The following is a 21,667-nucleotide window of genomic DNA, read 5'->3' on the forward strand; positions in this document are numbered from 1 at the left end:
ACTTGTGAAGTGATACAGTTTGGGAGGAAGAATGAGACAATGTACACCAATCTTTTTTGATCAAGGTTTGAAAAGGTTGCTCAGAGCAAACAGGACACTTGGCTTTATTAATAGAGGCATAGAGTAAAAGCAAATAAGTTATGCTAAACCTTTATAAAACACTGGGGCTGAATGACCTACTCCTGTACCTCCACGGAAAGCTTCCACTCCAGGCGCGGACACCCTCTTCAGGATCACTCTCCATACATCCCGCCACTCCACGCACGGATATCTCCCTCAGGATCAGATCACAGCTCCACAGTCCTGCCACATCCAGTCGTGAATGGTGGTGGATAATTAAATAACTAACAAGATGAGGAGGCTCCAAAAACATTCACATCCTCAATGATGGTGGTGCTGAGCACGTCAGTGCAAAAGATGAAGCTGAAGCATTTGCAACCATCTTCAGTCAGAAGTATTAAGTGGATTTGATCTGTGCTAATTTCAGCTCCTCATGCTCGCTGGTGCCTTGGTTCTCTGGTGCTAATTTCAGAGTAAATCATGCAGCTTGACAATTGGAGCCAAAGAAAAAGACACAGGAGAGGTTGAAAGTGCCAAAACCTGGGATTGAACCAAGAACTGTTTAACTGTTAGTACAGCACGAACTCAACAAAGCTATTTCAACAACACACTAAAGCCACCATTCTGTCACTGCTTTGGAAGACAATATATACATTAAAGTGTTTGTAAAAAGTTACAGAACACAACATGTGAGTAATATTCCCCATTGTTTTCTCAGTACTGAGGGATTGTGAAGTGGGACACAGCCAGAAGTCCCACTGAGCCACACTGACCCTGAGCTGTGAGTGAAATGAGATAAAGTTCAATCTTTAGCAGAGAGATTCTGGAGAGAGGTAAGAGTCCTGAATCAAGGAAAGACTTTCTGACACAATAAAAGCAAAATACTGCAGATGCTGGAAATCTGAAATAAAAACAAAAAGTGCTGGAAATACTCAATAGCTCTGGCAGCATCTGTGGTGAGAGAAACAGAGTTAACGTTTCTGGTCTGTGACCTTTCATCAGAACTGACACAGGTTAGAAAAGAATTAGGTTTTAAACAAGTGACTGGGAGGGGCATGTGGGAGAGAACAAAGGGGAAGGTGTTTGATAGTGCAGAGGGAAGGAGAGATTAAATAACAAAGCTGTCCTGGGACAAAGGCAAATAGTGTGTTTATGCTTGTGGTTGCCTGACACCAGTCATGCTCTGATGTTATTGAACACAATGTTCAATTCACAAGGCTCGAGAGTGCCGAATCAAAAGGTCAGGTGCTGCTCCTCGAGCTTGGGTTGATTTTCACTGGAACACTGGAACAGGCCAAAGACAGAAATGTTGACATGAGAGCAGGGGAGAGTGTTGAAATGGCAAGCAACCCGAAGCTCAGGATCATGCTTTCGGCCTGAGCAGAGGTGTTCCATCTAATCTGCGTTTGGTCTCCCCAGTTTAGAGGAGACCGCATTGTGAGCAGTGAATACAGTATACATAATTGAAAGAAGTACAAGTAAATCGCTGCTTCACCTGAAAGGAGTGTTTGGGGCTTCAGATAATGAGCAGAGAGGAGGGAAAAGGGCAGGTATTATATCTCCTGCGATTGCATGGGAAGGTGCCTTGGGAAGGGGACGAGGTATTGGGGGTAATGGAGGAGTGGACCAGGGTGGCGCGGAGGGAACAATCCCTTCGGAATGCTGACAGGGGAGGGGAGGATGCGTTTGGTGGTGGCATCACGCTGGAGGTGGCGGAAATGGTGGAGGATGATCCTTTAGATGTGGAGGCAGGTGGGGTGGAAAGTGAGGACAAGGGGAACCCTGTCGCAGATCTGGGAGGGAGGGGAAGGGGGAAGGCAGAGGTTGAGAGTCCTGTCAACTACACTGGGAGGGGGCGGGGTGGGAGTAGTTGAAATCTGGTGATGTTGTTGAATTTCATTTCAAACACTCCTTGAACTCTCTGCTGATGAAGACTGAAAAAGGGAAGAACAACCACACAACAAGGGTCTCAAATCCAAGACCCTGAGATTAAAAGTCCCATGCTCTACCAACTGAGCTAACAAGGCCTGATACAGTACTTCTACTCTGTCTGTTATTGGACGGATGCAGCTGTTGGCTCCACCCCAAGGGCGGGAATTTGTTCCACCAACTATGAAGCAGTTTCCTATCAATTCCCCAGATTATCAGTAAATCCACTTCCAGAAGCCCCAAAGTGTGATATATTCCTCTCACTCATCAATAATAAAACTGAAATCTTTTTACCTTCCAAATTCTGCCATCCATTTTGTCAGTATTTATTTCTCTCTCCTTTTTATTTAGTTCATGCATTTCTTCAGAATTTTTTTTCAATTATATCTGAGGGAAGAAATGAACAGATCTGGCAGCTCAAAACTGGACATCCATGAGGCACTGTGGGTCATCAGCAGCAGCAGAATTGTATTTAAACACAATATGTTACCGCATGGCCTGGCATATCCCTCACTCTACCATTACCATCAAGCCAAGGGAGCAATAGTGGTTCAATGAAGTGTGCAGGAGGGCATGTCAGGAACAGCACCAAGCAGACCTAAAAATGAGTGAAGCGACAACACAGGATTACTTGCATGTCATATAGCGGAAGCAGCATGCAATAGACAGAGCTGAGTGATCTCACAACCAACAGATCAGATCAAAGCTCTGCAGTCCTGTCACATCCAGTCCTGAATGGTGGTGGATAATTAAACAATTAACAGGAGGACGAGGCTCCACAAATATCCCCATCCTTAATGATAAGGGAGACCAGTATATCAGTGCAAAATACAAGGTTGAATCATTTGCAACCATCTTCAGCCAGAAGTGCCAAGTAGATGATCAATCTCGGCCTCCCCCTGAGGTCCCCAGCATCACAGGTGCCAATCTTCAGCTAAATCCACTTCACTCCACATGATATCAAGAAATGGCTGAAGGCTCTGGATACTGACAACATTCTGGCTGCAGTGCTAAAGACTTGTGCTCCAGAACTAGCCACACCGCCCGCCAAGCTACAACACTGGCATCTACACAGCAATGTGGAAAATTGCCCAGGTATGTTCTGTATACAAAAGGCAGGACAAATCCAACCCGGTCAATTCCTGCCCGATCAGCCTCCTCTTGATCATCAGTAAAGTGATGGAAGGTGTCGTTGACAGTGCTATCAAGCAGCACTTACACAGCCATAACCTACTCACCAATGCTCATTTTGGGTTCCGCCAGGGCCACTTAGTTCCTGACCTCATTATGGCCTTGGCCCAAATATGGACAGAAGAGCTGAATTCGGGAGGTGAGGTGAGGTGACAGTGACTGCTCTTGCCAAGGGCATCAAGGAGCCCTTGCAAAATTGAAGTCAATGGCAATCACGGAGAAAAATCTCCACTGGTTGGAGTCATACCTTGCGCAAAGGAATATGGTGCTGGTTGTTGGTGGCCAATCATCTCAGTACCAGACATCGCTCAGGAGTTCCTCAGGGTAGTGTCCTCGGCCCCAACCGTCTTCAGTTGCTTCATCAAAGAACAAACAAAGAACCAAGAAAATTACAGCACAGGAACAGGCCCTTCGGCCCTCCAAGCCTGCGCCGATCCAGATCCTCTATCTAAACATGTCGCCTATTTTCTAAGGGTCTGTATCTCTTTTCTTCCTGCCCATTCATGTATCTGTCTAGAATCAATAAACTTCCTTCCATCATAAGGTCAGAAGTGGAAATGTTCACTGATGATTGCAAAATGTTCAGTTGCATTAGTAACTCCTCAGATACTGAAGCAGTCCGTGTCCACATGTAGAGAGACCTGGGCAAGATTGGGCTTGGACTGATAAGTGGCAAGTAACATGCACGCCACAAAAATGCCAGGCAATGACCATTTCCAACAAGAGTGAATCTAACCATCTCCCCTTGACAGTCAATGACATTACCATTGCTGAATCCTTCACAATCAACATCCGGGGGGTTACCAATGAGCAGAAACTGAATTGGATCAGTCATATAAATACCGTAGCTACAAGAGCAGGTCAGAAGCTGGGAATTCTGCTGCAAGTAACTCACCTCCTGTCCACCATCTACAAGGCACAAGTCAGGAGTGTGATGTAATACTCCCCACTTGCCTGGATGAGTGGAGCTCCAACAACACCAAAGAAACTCAACACCATCCAGGACAAAGCAGATCACTTGATCAGCACTCCATCCACTACTTTAAATATTCACTTCCTGCACCACCAGTGAACAGTGGCAGCAGTGTGTACCATCTACAAGATGCACTGCAGCAACTCACCAAGCCTCCTTCGACAGCACCTTCCAAACCCCCAACCTCGACCACCTAGAAGGACATTGGATGAATGGGAACACCACCATCTGCAAGCTCCCCTCCAAGTTACACACTGTCCTGTCTGGGAACTATATCACCATTCCTTCACTGTCACTGGATCAACATCTTGGAACTCCCTTCCTAACAGCACTGTGGGTTTACGTACAACACATGGACTGCAGCAGCTCCAAAAAGGCAGCTCACCACCACCTTCTCAAGGGCAATTAAGGATGGACAATAAAGGCTGCGTTTGCTGACAACGCAACCACTAGGTGGCACAACTCGCTTTCTCCCCCTGCTTTGCACCGGCCGCTTCCACCCTCCATAGTCGCTCGCTCCTATCCTCGCTGCTCCCCCCCCCTACTTCCCTGGCCGATTGTCTCCCGATCATGTCACCCCATTCTCCAGTCGTTCGCTCACTCCACACCCCCCCCCTCCCCTCCAGCCACTAGCTCTAGGCTGCGCTGCTTCCCTTCTCTCGGCCACTTGCTCCCACGTTTGTCCAGTCTCCACGCGCCGCCCGAAGAAGCAAGGTGGGCTGCAAAGTGTGACATAGGAGTGAGTAGAGAGTGGCCTAGAGGAGGGAAGTGGCATGGCCTAGAGCTGGCGGCTGGAGCGGGGGTTGGGGGCAGAGAGCAAGCGGCCATAGAGCTGGATGACGCGAGTGGGGAACAATTGTCCAGGGGAGCATCGAGGTGTACAGCGAGCGGCTGAGGGGAGGAAGCGTCGAGGCATGGAGCGAGTTGCCGACGGGGGAGAGCTCCAGCCTCAAAGTCTCCTATTCAGCCGCTTCCTCCAGCTGAGTGAGGGGCTGGATACCTGATGACGCTTTAGCGCACATGTGCGAAGATGGACCAAGCGCGGATATGCGATGATGTTGGCGCTGCGCAATGACATCATCCTCCACATGTGCCACTTAATCCTGGCAAGATGTAGCTGTGCCTAGGCACAGCTTGGCACAGTCCGATGATGTCAGCGGGCCGCTCCATTGACAGGAATCACATTGTGTCAGCAGTGCCCACATCCCATGAAAGAATAAAAAAGAGATTTACCACAATGGTAGCAGGGTGAGGGATTTCAGTTATGTGGAGAGATTGGAGAAGCTGGGGTTGTTCTCCTTGCAGCAGAGAAAATTCAGAAAAGATTTGACACATTTGTTCAAAGTCATGAAGTTCTTCAATAGTTTAAATCAGGAGAAACTGTTTCCAGTGGTAAAAGGGTCAGTAAGCAGAGGACACAGATATCAGGTGATTGGCAGAAGAACCAGAGGTGACATGAAGAACCATTGTTTACACAGCAATGTGTTGTGATAAAGAAAGAAAAGACTTGCATTTATATAGCACCTTTCAAGACCACTGGACATATCAAAGCACTTTGTAGACAATGAAATACTTTTGAAGTGTAATCACTGTTGTAATGTCAGAAATGCAGCAGCTAATATCCACAAACAGCAATGTGATAAGGACCAACTGATCTGATTGAGGGGCAAATATTGATCACAACACCAGGGAGAATTGCTCTTCACTTGTTTGAAATTGCAGCATGGGATCTTTTACATTCACCCAAACATGCAGACCAGGTCTTGGTTTAACATCACACCTGAAAGGCAGCACCTTCAACACCCTCAGTGCTGCACTGGAGTGTCAGCTGTGAAATCTGAACCCAGAAGCTTGTGATTTCGAGGTGAGTGTGACCAACTGAGCCACAGCTTTTACCTGAGTCTCAATCCTTCTACCAACAATTTCTATCGGGTCTGTCACGACCCCTCATGATTGTGAACACCTCTATCAAATCTCCTCTCTGAAGAGAACAACCCCAGCTTCTCCAATCTATCCACATAACTGAAATCCTAACCACATGTTGCAGAAATCGATTTTTCCTCAAGTTCCTTCTGGTTTTGTGAGTCACCTTAAATCTATAACCTTCGGTTATTGACCCTTCAGCAGTTAGAAACAGTTCCTCAGTATTTACTCGAGCTCAAACCTTCAAGGAAGCTCTGCAAAGTAACTGAAAATCAAGTTGTCAGAAGTGGGATTTAAACACATGCCTCCAGTGAAAGCTGCAACCTGAACAGAGAAGCTGAAACCACTCAGTCACCTCAACTGTTCAGACCTTTTTGACCTCGTCCTCACTTCTGTACTTTGAAAGGTTCACTCAGTTCAGGAACTTGTTCAATGTTGCTGGAATGCTCAGTGACTGGGATATTAACTCCCCCGGGTTTTCCTGAGCTTGTTCTCGGTGTATGGGGATGTTTATCCTGGGCTGTGGAATCTTGCATCCCTGTAATGGACATTAACCCACTGATTGAATCTGTATTCACTGCTTTCCACTGGTGCTGGGTAATTGCAGAGTGTGGGGCCGGAATGTTGCTGCTTGTCCCGGCCTCACTCACTGTGGGAAAGAGTGAATAATTGATGCATCTGTTTCTGTATCTGAGATGTGGCTTAGATCTACTGTTATTAACCGAGGCAGCGCTGCAGAAGGATACGTTAATAATCTCTCACTAATCAACTGCAAACAGTCAGAATGTGTAACTTTGAGCAGCGCTTTCTGCACCGTCAGGGCTGGAAAGTTGAGGGAGGGAGAGACACTGTCAGTATCTGCGTGTTTTCAGCACTGTACAGAGAAAGAGCCAATATAGCGGGGCTGAGACACAGTGCATCTTTTCACATTTAATCACAATAATATCCACAGTCAGGAGCTGAAAATGATGAAAAACCGAATAGCAAGAGCAAAATTAAGAAATGTAAGTAATTATAGATTAGCTGATCAGCTTTCACTGTGTTACCTGGTAGTCTACTGTTTTATATTCAATGCTGTCTCCACTGTGGCCAGGGAATGATTTCTTCTCAAAGGCTGAACATTAACAAAACTGCTTGTAATTTAAAATCTTTTAAAAGTAATTCCATGGAGCGAATGGGGCAAAGTCAAATAACTGCACCAATTCTAGGAGAGCTGGTTGGTGATGACGTGGATGTGTCTGCAGTGTGCAGGACCAGACTGTTTCTATAGATTCACAATGAATGTTCCATCTTTATTTATAACAGTAAAACTGATCGTGGACAATGGCTATTCTGGTTGCAGCAACCTGAAGCTTTAACTCATTAACACCCTCCTTTAGGGTAATTTAGAAAGCACAACATGCAGCTCTGTCAGTTAATATGTTTGTTTGTTAACCCACAATTTGATGGTTCAAGCACATAAATGGATGAGGCTTTATTAACTTAAACTCTTCTACATCTGCTATATTACTCTTGCTGTTGATTTTTCAAAGATAAGGTTCATCAAGTCTTTCTTTATGAAATCCATGCTGACTGTTTTATTATTTTTCATTTCCATCTGTATTTTCTACTTTGGAGGATTACAGGATATTATCATTTTTTTAATTCATTCATGGGAGGTGGGTGTCGCTGGCTAGGCCAGCATTTATTATCCATCCCTAATTGCCTTGAGAAGGTGGTGCTGAGCTGCCTTCTTGAACCACTGCAGTCCATGTGCTGCTGTTATGAAGAGAGTTCCAGGATTTTGACCCAGCAACAGTGAAGGAACGGTGATACAGTTTCAATTCAGGATGGTGTGTGGCTTGGAGGGGAACTTGCAGGTTGTGGTATTCCCATGCATCTGCTGCCCTTGTCCTTCTAGGTGATAAAGGTCGCGGGTTTGGAAGGTGCTGTCTCAGGAGCCTTGGCACATTGCTGCAGTGCATCTTGTGGATGGTACACACTGCTGCCACTGTGTGCCAGTGATGGAGGGCATGAATGTTGTAAATGGGGTGCCAATCAAGCGGGCTGCTTTGTCCTGTTGAGTTTCTTGAGTATTGTTGGAGCTGCACCCAGCCAGACAAGTGGAGAGTATTCCATCATACCCCTGACTAATGTCCAGGCTTTGGGGAGTCAGGAGGTGAGTTACTTGCCGCAGGATTCCTAGTCTCTGACCTGCTCTTGTAGCCATAATATTTATATGGCTACTGCAGTTCAGTTTCTGCTCAATGGTAACCCCCAGGTTGTTGAGAGTGGGGGATTCAGCGATGGTAATGCCATTGAATGTCAAAGGGAGATGGTTAGATTCTCTCTTGTTTGGGATGGTCATTGTCTGGCAGTTGTGTGGTGAGAATCTTATACATCTTTATTGTAGGGTACTCTATTGTACTGTTGAGTGACTACACTTTAAAAGTCCTTCCTTCATTGGCTGTAAAAGGGTTTGCAATGTCCTGTGGTCGTGAAATGCAAGTCTTGCTTTTTACATTGTTATCAGTGTCATTGTGATCAAAAGATAGGATTCATGAGCACAAAGTTTAAATCAATTTTGATTAAAATAATGTAAAAGCATCTATATTTTTGCACTGTACTTAATAATCTCCATCTTCCTATCCTTACCAAGTACAATGTCTTTGACCCTGAAATTGATTCCACAATCACAGTCCCTCAGACAATTTCAGCTCAGTTCTGATGAAAGGTCACAGATCTGAAACGTTAACTCTGTCTCTCTCTCCACAGATGCTGCCAGACCTGCTGAGTATTTCCAGCATTTTATGTTTTTATTTCAGATTTCCAGTATCAGCAGTATTTTCTTCTGTGTTACTTTGAAAGTTAAAACTGACCCACCTGTCTACAATTCACACTGGGGTCTCCCATGAAATGATTCTGTATAATGTTGATGTAATGAATACAGACTCCGAGCACAGAGCTTCCTGTGGGGAATTGGGGATATGAAAACCAGCAGACTCTGCAGGAATTTCCACTGGGAGCACAAATTCACAAAATCTACCTTTTATATATCGATTCATTTTGATTGTCCTTCTGGAAAATTATTTTGAAACAATTTAAACATCAACCCACAGCTCCATGACTGGGTCAATTATGAGGTCATCCTCTGACAGGTCATATGACAGCTGGAGCCACAAGACATCAGAACCAGATTTGTGACTGGATTAAAACCCGGAATCCTGTCAAAATGGCTTTTCAAATAAAGCTTTTGCTGTTTGAAAACACAGCAGTTAAACTTTCTGCCTGACCATGAGGGGAGCTAGGGAGAAATTTACAAAATTAAATCCTTTTACAAAATAGTTCAAAAATCATTCACTGAAAAATCATGTGAGGATTCATATGCAGTAGAGAAACAAGCAGAATACAGAAAGTACAGAGGAGAGCTGAAAAAGGAAATGAGATTAGCAAGAGAATGTATGAGAAAAGATTAGCAGGTCACATAACTGGGAACACTGAAATATTTTACCAACATATGGACAGTCAATGAAAGGGTGGGTCAATTAGGAGATCCTGTGGAGGCAGAGGGTGTGGCTGAGGTACTAATTAAGTACATTTCATCTGTCATCACAAAACAAACGGGTGCTGCAAATGTCACAGTAAAGGAGGAGGAAGTGGAGAATTTGGAGGGGATGAAAATAGATAAAGAGGAGACAATAACAAGGTTAGCAGTGCTCACACCTGTCTACAGGTCACCCGGTCTGGACGGGCTGCATCCTGGGTTGCTGAGGGAAGTCAGGGTAGAAATAGCAGAGACTCGAACCACAATCTTTCAATCCTCCTTGAATATGGGAATGATGCCAGAGGACTGGAGGATGGAGGTAAGCTTGGGTAGTTCGATCTCAGTTTAACTTGACCATTTTTATCATGTATCCATTGTCATAACTAACAACGTTAAGAAAGCCATTTTATAATGAACACATGACCAAAGGAACCATTTTGTGTTCAGTACTAACGTTTATATCCTGTATAATTAATGAGTAGCTACCCATCCTGAAACAGATGATTGTAAAAGTAATGAACCTTGATTGAGTTATAATTAATGAATCAATAAACATTTTAGAGAGAATGGGTTTTCATTTAAAGTTAGTTCAATCTAATTACTGTGAGTTTCTGTGTCTGTGTGGGAAAGGACAGTTTCAGCTAAATGTATTCAAACAATGGACCTTTCTCGGACCCCTGATAAAACCAATGGTATGGTACATCGTGACCTTCAAGACTCTAGATTTAATGAACAGGAAACTTGTTTCAGATCAGATTGGGAGACAGTGTGAAACCACTCCATTGTACTCATGTCTGAGATTCTGAGGACAGGTGACTGTTAGTGGAAGACATTATTAAGAACTAATTAAATGTACCTAGCAACAGCTAGGACCAATTATTATTTTACATGGTGGTGTGATGGTCATCCAGGGGTTAAAAGTAGGGATCTTGTAAGGTTTCAGTGTGCAGGAACACTAGAAGATCTCAGGGGTAAAGGCTGAGATCATCAACCAAGTTCTCCATCTGACGAGGGATCTAGACTGGACAAAGAGGACCGTGACACTCTGAGACCAAGCTCGACCAGTCCCCAGAGCTGTAAAGTTATATTCCCCAAGTTTGTTAAGTATAATTTTACTTTCAATTATTAAGTACTATTTTACTCTCAATAAAAGTTCTGGACTTATTAATCAAGTATCCTGTTGCTTTAATTGGTTAAAGTCATGCCCAAAGTGATTGTCTACAATAGACTTTCCAGAATTAAAAGATAAGTCTGCAAGGGTTGTGAATATTACAGCCCTGTTTAAAAAGAGAGATAAACCCAGGAACTACAGACCAATTAGTCTAATGTCTGTGGTGGGGAAACTTTTAGAGACAATTATCCAAGAGGAAATTAACTGTCACTTGGTAGAACATGGGCTAATAAATGACAGCCAGTACAGATTGGTTAACAGAAGATTGTGTCTGAAAAAATTAATGAATTAATTTATTTGATGAAGTTTCAGAGAGAGTTGACGAGGGTGGTGAGGTTGATGGTACGTGTCTGGACATCAAAATTGTGTTTGAAAAGATACCATGAACTAGACTTGGGGCAGCACAATGACACAGTGGTTGGCACTGCAATCTCACAGCTCTCGCAACCCAGGTTCAGTTCTGGGTACTGCCTGTGCAGAGTTTGCAAGTTCTCCCTGTGACTGTGTGTGTTTCTGCTGGGTGCTCCAGTTTCCTCCCACAAGCAAAGACTGCAGGTTGATAGGTAAATTGGCTGTTGTAAATTGCTCCAAGTGTCGGTAAGAGAATGGTGGAGACGTGGTAGGGAATATGGGATTATGGTGTAGGATTACTATAAATGGGTGGTGGTTGGTCAGCACAGACTCAGTGGGCCGTAGGGCCTGTTTCAGTTTTGCATGTCTCGATGACTTGCTAACAAAATTCAAGCAGATGGGATTAAAGGGGCAGTGGCAGTGTGGATCCAAAATTGGCTGCAGGGTAAAAAGTAGGGTGAATGCTTGTTTTTCAGAATGGAGGGAGTAATACAGTAATGTCCTTGTTGTTGCAATATGTTCAATGTCAGACCCCGAGCTGTCCGAGGGATGGGGCAATTTGTGATGTTCCTGCGGTTGCTATATTTGCATTGTCTGACCTTGATCTGTCACAGGGACGTGGCATTTATGAGGTCCCTGTGGGGTGCTGTTTGTTTGGTGTATCACACTGACCTGTCCCAGAGAGCGGGAAGGTTGTGATGTCCTTGTGGGTTGCAATCTGTTCAGTGTCTGACTCTGATCTGTACCAGAGATGGGGCAGTGTGTGATATCCTTGTGCATGTCATACAGGCCCACTGGTGTGTGGTTCCATCCTGATGCCAAGAAACAGAGCCCCATCTCTGGGCAAAAAGTCTCACTTCTCAAGGGGTGTCTCGAGAAGACACAGTGGCGCAGTGGTTAGCACCGCAGCCTCACACCTCTAGTGACCCGCGTTCGATTCTGGTTACTGCCTGTGCAGAGTTTACAAGTTCTCCCTGTGACTGCGTGGGTTTCTGCCGGGTGCTCTGGTTTCCTCCCACAGCCAAAGACTTGCAGGTTGATAGGTAAATTGGCCATTGTAAATTTCCCCTAGTGTAGGTAGGTGGTAGGGGAATTGAGGGGATGTGGTAGGAATATGGGATTAGTGTAGGATTCGTATAAATGGGTGGTTGATGGTCGGCACAGACTCGGTGGGCTGGAAGGGCCTGTTTCAGTACTGTATCTCTAAATAAATAAATAAGAAGGCTGAGGCAGACAACCTGGACAGTAAATCCGGAGTGGAGTCCTGGAGGCAGTTACCTGTTACTTATCAGGCAGTTTTCCAGCAACTCCTACAGCAAAACTGGTAACAAACAGTACTGGTTTTTCCTTTCCTTTGGAAAAAACGAGCAATGCTGAGAGGGGGTTCTGATGCTCAGGGTCTCCATACTGTTTGCCCAGGCCTGTGCCCTGGAGAGGACACTCCAGCTTCGTGGTTAAACATGAGCACAACCCGGGAATAAACAGTTACTGATTATAAGCTCTCATTCAATTGGTGTAGAGTATGAGCGCCAGGGGTTACTTCGGACAGTGGGAGAGCTCTTAGTGTCTCATTGGATAGCTACCATTCACTCCAAGCTGGGCAGCCCCCAGTCAGTTAGGTGCTGTGAAGCCACGACCTGCTTGCTTCAATGGGTGCTTGGAGCTTAGAGAGTCATCTCTCAACAGGCGGATCGATAATCTATGCACCAAGAAAAACAAACTCAACAAAGAAGACACCAGTGCTTCGCATCACAAGCTGGAATGTAAGGACCATGTGTCCTGGCCTTACCGACAACCTTCTGCAGGTTGATGACACACACAAGACAGTTGTGATCGACAAAGAACTCACAAGGCTCAATGTGGACATTGCTGTGCTGCAAGAAACCAGCCTCGTTCAAAGTGGATCCCTCAAAGAGAAACACTACACCTTCTTCTGGCAGGGGAAAGCCCAAGAGGCAACTCGTGAGCATGGAGTGGGTTTCACAGTAAAATACACGCCACTTGAGATGAGTGAACCAGCCACAGTAGGCTCAGAGAGACTTCTTACTCTTCACTTGTCAACAAGTGTGGGCCCAGTTAATCTCATGTGCATCTATGTCCCGACACTCACCTCCACCCCAGATGTCAAGGATCAATTCTATGTGACACTTGACACTGCCATCAGTAGAATTCCCAGCACTGAGGGACTGTACCTTCTAGGAGACTTCAACACAAGCTTGGGTACTGACTACACAGCTTTTCCAATGTGCATAGGGCACCAGGGGATTGGCAAGATGAATGAAAATGGACAGAGATTGCTGGAGCTATGCTGTCACCATGGATTCTGTGTGATGAACAGCTACTTCCAGGTCAAGCTGTGCTACAAGGTGTCCTGGAGACATCCGAGATCATGCCATTGGCACCAGCTAGACCTTATCTTCACCAGACATAACACCCTCAGCAGTGTCCTCATCACTCGCAGCTATCACAGCGCTGACTGTGACACTGACCACTCCCTGGTGTGTAACAAGGTCAGGCTTCAGCCAAGGAAGCTTCATCCATCCATGATGAAAGCTCGTCTTCTGATCAACACTTGCCGAACCACTGATCCAGAAAGGACCCAGGAGTTCCTCAACATCCTCGATCAGGCTCTTTCAGACAACAATGCTCAAGGCCTCAGTGCAGTGTCAAAGTGGAATCATCTGCACACCACCATCTATATCTCTGCACTCACTGTGTATAGGAAAAGAGATGGGAGGAATGCTGACTGGTTTGAGGCTTATTGGACTGAAATGGAGTCAGTTACTGTAACTAAGAGGAGAGCCCTCATGAACTACAAACAAGTCCCCAGCAAACAACATCTAATTGCTCTCAGAGCTGCCAGAAACAAGTCTCTGCAGACTGCTCGGCACTGCACCAATCAATACTGTTTAAAACTCTGCTGATGAATCCGGGGATGCTGGAGGGATGTATGAAGGAATGAAGAAAGCAATGGGCCCAGTAGTAACTAAATCAGCACCTTTTGAAGACAAAGACAGGGGTGATCATCACTGAACCTAACAAGCAGATGGAAAGGTGAGTGGAGCATTATCTTGAACTCTACATAATGGAGAACATTGTCATTGAAGTAGCTCTCAGTGCCATTCCAGACTTCCCTGTCAAGGAGGAATTGGACAGTGAGCCCACCATAGTCCAGCTCAACAAGGGCTCAAAACATGTGTGATGCAAACATTGTCACCTTGTACAAAATTAAGGGGGATCGCAGTGACTGCAGCAATTATCGGAGCCAGCTGCTCAGTTCCACTCACCTGCTCGATCCCTTTCCTCCTGCAAGTTCCTTTGCTTCAAGTATCCATCCAATTTCCTTTTCAAATCATTGATTGTGTCTACTTCCACCACACTCGTGGGTCAGGACATTACCACTCACAGCATAAAAAAATTCCATCTCACCCAAGGATGGGAAATATTTATATCTTCTATATTTAGCTTATTCTCTATCTCTACGAGAATAGAATGGCAGTCAACATGAAAGGGAACCCAAAAATCTTCGAGCAGTATATAAATAATAAGCAGGTAGTCAGCGGTGAAGTGGGCCCCATTAGGGACAAAGAGGGTAATATATACTTAGAGCTGCAGGGCAATGTTAATCTAGTTAATAAGTACCTTGTACCAATGATCACTAAGGAAGTGGAATTTGACAAAATATCAGGAGAACTGGAGAGTGTAGAGGCAATGGAGAGGGTACAAATTGAGAGGGAGGTACTGAAAAGGCTGGTTATGCTTCAGGAAGATAAGTTACCTGGTCCGGATGGCTTTCATCCCAGATTGCGAAAGGAAATGTGGATGCAGATAACAGAAAGGCTTTCTCTTATCTTCCAATCTTCCCTGGATACGGGGGAGGTGTCAGAGGATTAAACAGTTGCAAATGTGACACCCTTATTCAAGAAAGGGTGTAAGGACAGTCCGGCTAACTACAGGCCAGTTAGATTAACAGCAGTGGTGGGTAAGGTTTTAGAAAGAACTATCAGGGAAAAAATCAACAGTCACTTGTCGAGGTTTGAGTTAATTAAGGAGAGTGAGCATGGATTTATACATGGGAGTTCATGCTTGACTAATCTAACTGGATTTTTTGACGAACTAGCAGAGAAGGTTTATGAAGGGCATGCAGTGGATGTTGTTTCTATGGATTTTAAGAAACGACACATAAAAGGGTGATTAACAACATTGAGGTTCATGGAATAGGAGGGTCAGTGTCCAATTGGATAGAAAATTGGCTTAAGGACAGAAAACAGCAAGGCGTAATAAATGATTCATTCTCAGACTGGAAGGTTGTCGACAGTGCTGTTCCCCAAGGGTCACTGCTGAAACCACTGCTTTTTACTTGCGACAGATAAATGACTTGGATCTTGGAATATAGAGTAGAATCTCAAAATATGCCGATAACACCAAACTTGGAGAAGTGGCAAACAGTGAGGATGAAATGAATCACCTGCAACAAGACAGTGATAGGCTAGCAGAATGGGCAGACAGGTGCAGATGGATTTTAATAGTGACTAGTGTGAGGTGATGCATTTTAGCAGAAGGAATAGGGAGAGGCAATATATACTTAATGGCACAGTTCTAAAGAGTTTGTAGGAATAGAGGGACCTGTTCACGTTGGTACCGGCTTTAATCCAACCCAGGTAAATATCAGGGTACATTGTGGGCAATGAGCCCAAATTGCTGAACTACAGGTCCCTGTCACTTTAAAGAGTGGGCTGGTGCGATTATGATCAGAGGCTCCTTCTAAGCACATTTCTCACCACCACAACTTCCAGATGCTGGTGTTAGTGTGTGCATGTACCAGCAGTTGCAGTGCTGTTCAGACCCTCAATAGCAGTGAAAGTCTGAGTTCACCGCTATTGGGGCTGTAAAATCCAGGCCAATATCTCACAGTCCTGTTAGATGTGCTCTCCCTCTGTACAAAATCAAACTCCACACATTGTCTTTCACTCACTCCTGTTTCCAGCCCTGATGGTGCAGAAATCCCCTCTCAAAGGTACACAATCCAGTTGATTTCTGATCAAATACCTCCTTCCTCATTCAATAGAGGAAACAGAGACATGAACAGGAGTCAGGTGCAAGAAAGTTTCACCAACAGAGCAAAGAAAGGCACCAACAAAAGTCACACCTACTTTCCAAATCATTTCACTGGAATATTCTTTCACTTGTTTTGTCGGATGACTGCAATAAATCTGAAAATGAGCACCATGAGGTTTGTGTTCACTAGTCACTTGTTCTCCTGTGTTTGTCTGTCAGGTTTGTAATTCAATTTGTATTGGATATTGCAGAGAATCTCTTTTCAAGATGATTACACATTGTACTGTGTTTAAAGCAACCAACTTGGAAAATGGCAGAAAATGAATGTTTCAATACCTGTGTGACCAGATTCTTCCAATGCTTTTCAACAGCTAGATTGATGATGCTTGTAATCTGTATCCTGTGGAGAATGGGAGAGGAGAATAAAAACATGGTGCATGAACAGGACAGACTGTGTAAAATGGGAGCACAGAAATACTGCCACCTCATTGAAAGTTAATGAGATTTATTCGAAGTCAGACACCTGTCCACAATGAACAAGTGAATACATTAATTGTCCACTTTCAATCTAAATGGGACTGAGGTTCCAACAGAGAAGTTTTCTGGAAAATACCTGCTGCAGTTTTAAAATTGATGAACTGGAACATCTTATACTAACTTTCAAATAACTGTCGTGATTGTATAGTTCCCATAGTGGAGAGAAGGAGTTGTTTATAAATATAAGCAGAAAGACACATTTGTGGATTGGCGAATGAACTTTATCTTTCTGAAATATATTTGTCCATTGGTTGCAGGTCACTGGAAATTCTTTTTTACATTTCAATTGTAGCAGCAGCAGTTAGCAGCAAAATGTCTGATTAATCAGAGTAGTGGGTCTGGGAAACACTTAAACAGCCGAGACCCTGTAAAACAGAACTCCAAGTAATAGTTTAAATAAGGCACTGAACTGACAGAGCGGTAAAGGCCTGCTCAGGTCAGGAAAAAAAAACCCGACACGAACCTGACAGAACCACATTGGACCCGAGCCTGACCCGGCCCGAGTATCTCCATTTATTCCCACGCCCAAACTAACCCGAGCCTAACCCGACCACCGGAATGTTCACTTTGTCTACCTCCCGATTCCGAATCTACAGGAAGCCGCAGCATGATCGCAATGACGTCATAGAGATGCTCACTTGCTCACTGCGCAGACTCAGAGTTTCCCTCCTTCATGACCCGGACTCCCGGCTTTGGTTGGCTTTTCAACTTTTGACACTTATTAAACTCAACTTCCCAGCAAAGTTAAATGTAATACTTACTGTGTGTGTCCGACACGGACTCAGACCAACCTGGACCCAGCCTGACCTGAACCTGACCCAACCTGACCCGAGCCCGAAAGCCAGAACCGGAAGAGCGACCCAACACGACCCGAACCCGACACAGGTCGTCGGGTTCAGGTCGGATTGCAGGCCTTCACAGAGTGGAGGTCAGATGAGGATTGAATTAATTTCAATCACTGAATCTAAACAAGAAGTAAATCTGTCAGGAATGGAACACTTTGCTTTATTTGCGAGCTTGTGGCACAACGGTAGCGTGTCTGAATTCAGATCAGAAGGTTGCGTGTTCAAATCGCGTCAGGCTCCGTTGCGTTTTACAACAGCTCAAGTTCCTGGATTTTATATCAGAAGAGAGTTCGATCCACTGGAATGTTCAGTGAATGGTTGAATTTCAAGATCAACTTTAATAGATTAAAGTCCTGATTTCTGGTTCCGTTCCATTTCCATGCTCAGTTCTTATTTCACACTGTTTTATATCAGAACAATGTTTCAGGGATGTGATGTGTCCATTGTTTGTACAATCGCTCTGTCACCCAGTGTGAGAAATAAAACACAAACCGCACAGCGTGCGGCTCAAACCCATACATGGCTCTGTCTATAGGCCGCTTAGTTCAGTTGGTTAGGACGCAGTGTTGATAACAACAAGGCTGTGGATTTGATCCCCATGTGCGCTGTCACATGGTCAGTCAATAATTTGACACATTTTTGTTACACATAAAATCCAACTTTTGGATGCAAACAAGTTTACATAAAATGTCAAAGGGAATTTATTTTGAATAACATCCATTGTATCTTTGTCACTGATCTGGAGTAACACAGAATTCTTTCCAATTATCTTCCGTTTGCTGATAAACGTTGAACTCGTGGCCTGTTCACGTTAATGGTCACGAGCAACAAAAACAGACAGAGCGAGTCTGACCACCCAGAGATGTGGAAAAGGCTTCAGTTTGGGACAAATGCAGCAAATCAAATGTTCACCCGGCCCCGAAAGATTCAAAAACTGGGGAAAAGGACACAGGGAGAGAGAGAATAAGCAAAAGCAGACAATGTAAATAGTTCCCATCCTTGATATCTCTCTATTCCAATCCAACCTTCAGAGTTGGGTAAATAATTTCAGTGTAAATTGTGCAGCTCAAGAGTCAAAACCAAAGGGTGATGCAGAATAAAGGAGAACTGCCAAAACCCCAGATTGAACCAGGGATCTTCAGTCGAACACACTCCCAACTGAGCTATTTCAGTCTCACAGGCTTGGGATGATAAGTGGCAAGTAACATTCGCACCACACAAGTGCCAGGCAATGAATATCTCCAACAAGAGAGAATCTAACCACCTCCCCTTGACATTCAATAGCATTACAATCACTGAATCCCCCACCATCAACATCATGGAGGTTACCATGGGTAGCCATACAAATAACGTGACTAGACGAGCAGGTCAGAGGCTTGGAATCCTGAGGTGAGTAATTACAGAGCACCTGTTGGCTCCACCCCAGGGGCTGAATTTGTTCTGTAAACCATGAAGCAGCTTCCTCTCAAATCCCAGGTTTATTAATAAATCCTTTTACAAAAGCCACAAAGTGTGTTATATTCCTCTCACTCATCCATGACTCCTGACTCCCCAAAGCCTGTCCACCATCCACAAGGCACAAGTCAAGAGTGTGATGGAATATTCTCCACTTGCCTGGATGGGTGCAATTCCAACTCAAGAATCTCAACACCGCCAGGACAAAGCAGCCCGCTTGATTGGCACCCCATCTGCAAACATTCACTCCCTCCACCATCGACGCACAGTTGCAGAGTGTGTACCGTCTACAAAATCCAAGGCAGCAATGCACCACAACTCCTTGGACAGCACCTTCCAAACCAGTGACCTTTACCACCTAGAAGGGCAAGGGCAGCAAATACAGGGGATACCACCACATGCAAGTTCCCCTCCAAGCCACACTCCATCCTGACTTGGAACTATATCGCCGTTCCTTCACTGTCGCTGGGTCAAAATCCTGGAACTCCCTTTCTCACAGCACTGTGGGTGTACCTACCCCACATGGACTGCAATGGTTCAAGAAGGCAGCTCACCACCACCTTCTCATGGGCAATAAATGCTGGCCTAGCCAGCGATGCCCACATCGCATGAATGAATGAATAAAAAAGTGAAGTATCCCTTGTGTCATTGTTTTGGTAGAAAATATAATCCTGGTGGAATTGCCCATCCCAATCGCACCTCACTTCATAGAACATAGAAAATGGAGAAAATTTATGGCACAGACAGAGACCATTTAGCAATCGTGTCTGTGCCAGCTGAAAAAGAGCGATCCAGCCCAATCCCACTTTCTAGGTCTTGGGAATGGGATCTGAACAGATCTCAGAGCTCACATTATGTGAATGTTCTGTTGAAGTATTGGTGAGCTGATATACCAGGGGAGATTCACACTGTTAGACACAGTGTGAAATACATTCAAGTATTTATAAAACATTACAACATGTGAGTAATATTCCCCATTGATTTCTCAGCACTGATGGATTGTGAAGTGGGAGACAGCCAGAAGTCCCAGTGATCCACACTGACCATGAGCTGAGAATGAAATGAGATAAAGTTCAATCTTCAGCAGCGAGATGCTGCAGAGAGGTAAGAGTCCTGAATCAAGGAGAGACTTTCTCATACTGCTGTTGAATCTCATTTCAAACACTCCTTGAACTCTCTACCAAGGAATTCAGAGCTGGAGAATGGCTGTAAAATCAGCCTAAAAAGGAAATAAAAGACACCCACCGTGAGGCTCAAACTCAAAAACTTGAGATTCAGAGTTTCATGCTTTCATCGACTGAGCTCACCAGGCCTGAGACAGTGTCCCCATCCTGTCTGTTATTGGACGGTGCAGCTGTTGGCTCCACCCCAGGGACTGAATTTGTTCTGTAAACCATGAACCAGCTTCCTCTCAAATCCCAGGTTTATCAGTAAATCCTCTTAAAAAGCCCCAGAGTGTGATATATTCCTCTCACTCAACCAGAATAAAAGTTACATCTTTTGCTCTTTTTACCTTCCAAACATTGACTTCTATTTTTCTCAGCATTTATTTCTCTCTCTTTTTTATATTGTGCATTTCCTAATAAACATTTCATTTCAATTATTTATGAGGGATGAAATGAACAGAAGAGATTTTCTGCAATGGTACCAGGGGTGTGGGACAGAGTGAGTGGTTCGGATCTGGAATACACCGCCTGAGAATGTGCTGGAGGCAGATTCAATCGTGGCTTTCAAAAGGGAATTGGATAAACACCTGAATAGAGAAAATTTGCAGGGTTACAATGAAAGGGCAGAGGAGTGGAATTAGCTGATTTGCTCTTGCAAAGAGCTGTCATGGACATGATGGACTGAATGGTCTCCTTCTGTACTGTAACAATTTGATTCCTTGATTCTAACTCTGTCAAAGTTGTTCTGAACTTGCTCTGCTCCAAGGAGAACAACCCCAGCTTTTCCAGTCTCTGCACATAACTGAAGTTATGAGGAACCATGGAGAACCCACTGGAAACCTTCCTCCAGACAGAAATACAACTGTTCACCACCACACTGTGACCCAGCTGTTCACAATATATATCAATGATTCGGAGGTGGGAACCAAATGTCGTATTTCCAAGTTCGCAGATGACACAAAACTAGGTGGGAATGTGTGTTGTGAGAAAGATGCAAAGCAGCTTCAAGGGGATTTGGACAGACTTAGTGAGTGGACAAGAAAGTGGCACATGGAATATAATGTGTAAAAATGTGAGGTTATCCACTTTGGTAGGAGAAACAGATGTGCAGATTATTTCTTAAATGGTAAGAGATTAGAAAGTGTAGATGTACAAAGGGGCCTGGGTGTCCTTGTCAATAAGCGACTGAAAGCTAACATGCAGGTGCAGCAAGCAATTCAGAAGACGAATGATATGTTAGCCTCTATCACAAGACGATTTGAGTACAGGAGTAGTGAAATCTTGCTTCAATTGTATATAACCTTGGTTGGACTGCACTTTGGAATACTGTGTGCAGTTTTGGTCCCCTTACCTGAGGAAGGATATCATTGCCATCGAGGGAGTGCAATGCATGTTCACCAGACCTGTTCCCGGGATGGCAGGACTGTCCTATGAAGAGAGATTGGGGAAACTGGGACTGTATTCTCTAGAGTTTCAAAGAATGAG

This window comes from Heterodontus francisci, unplaced genomic scaffold (genome assembly GCF_036365525.1).
Source record: "Heterodontus francisci isolate sHetFra1 unplaced genomic scaffold, sHetFra1.hap1 HAP1_SCAFFOLD_59, whole genome shotgun sequence".
Taxonomy (NCBI): Eukaryota; Metazoa; Chordata; class Chondrichthyes; order Heterodontiformes; family Heterodontidae; genus Heterodontus; species Heterodontus francisci.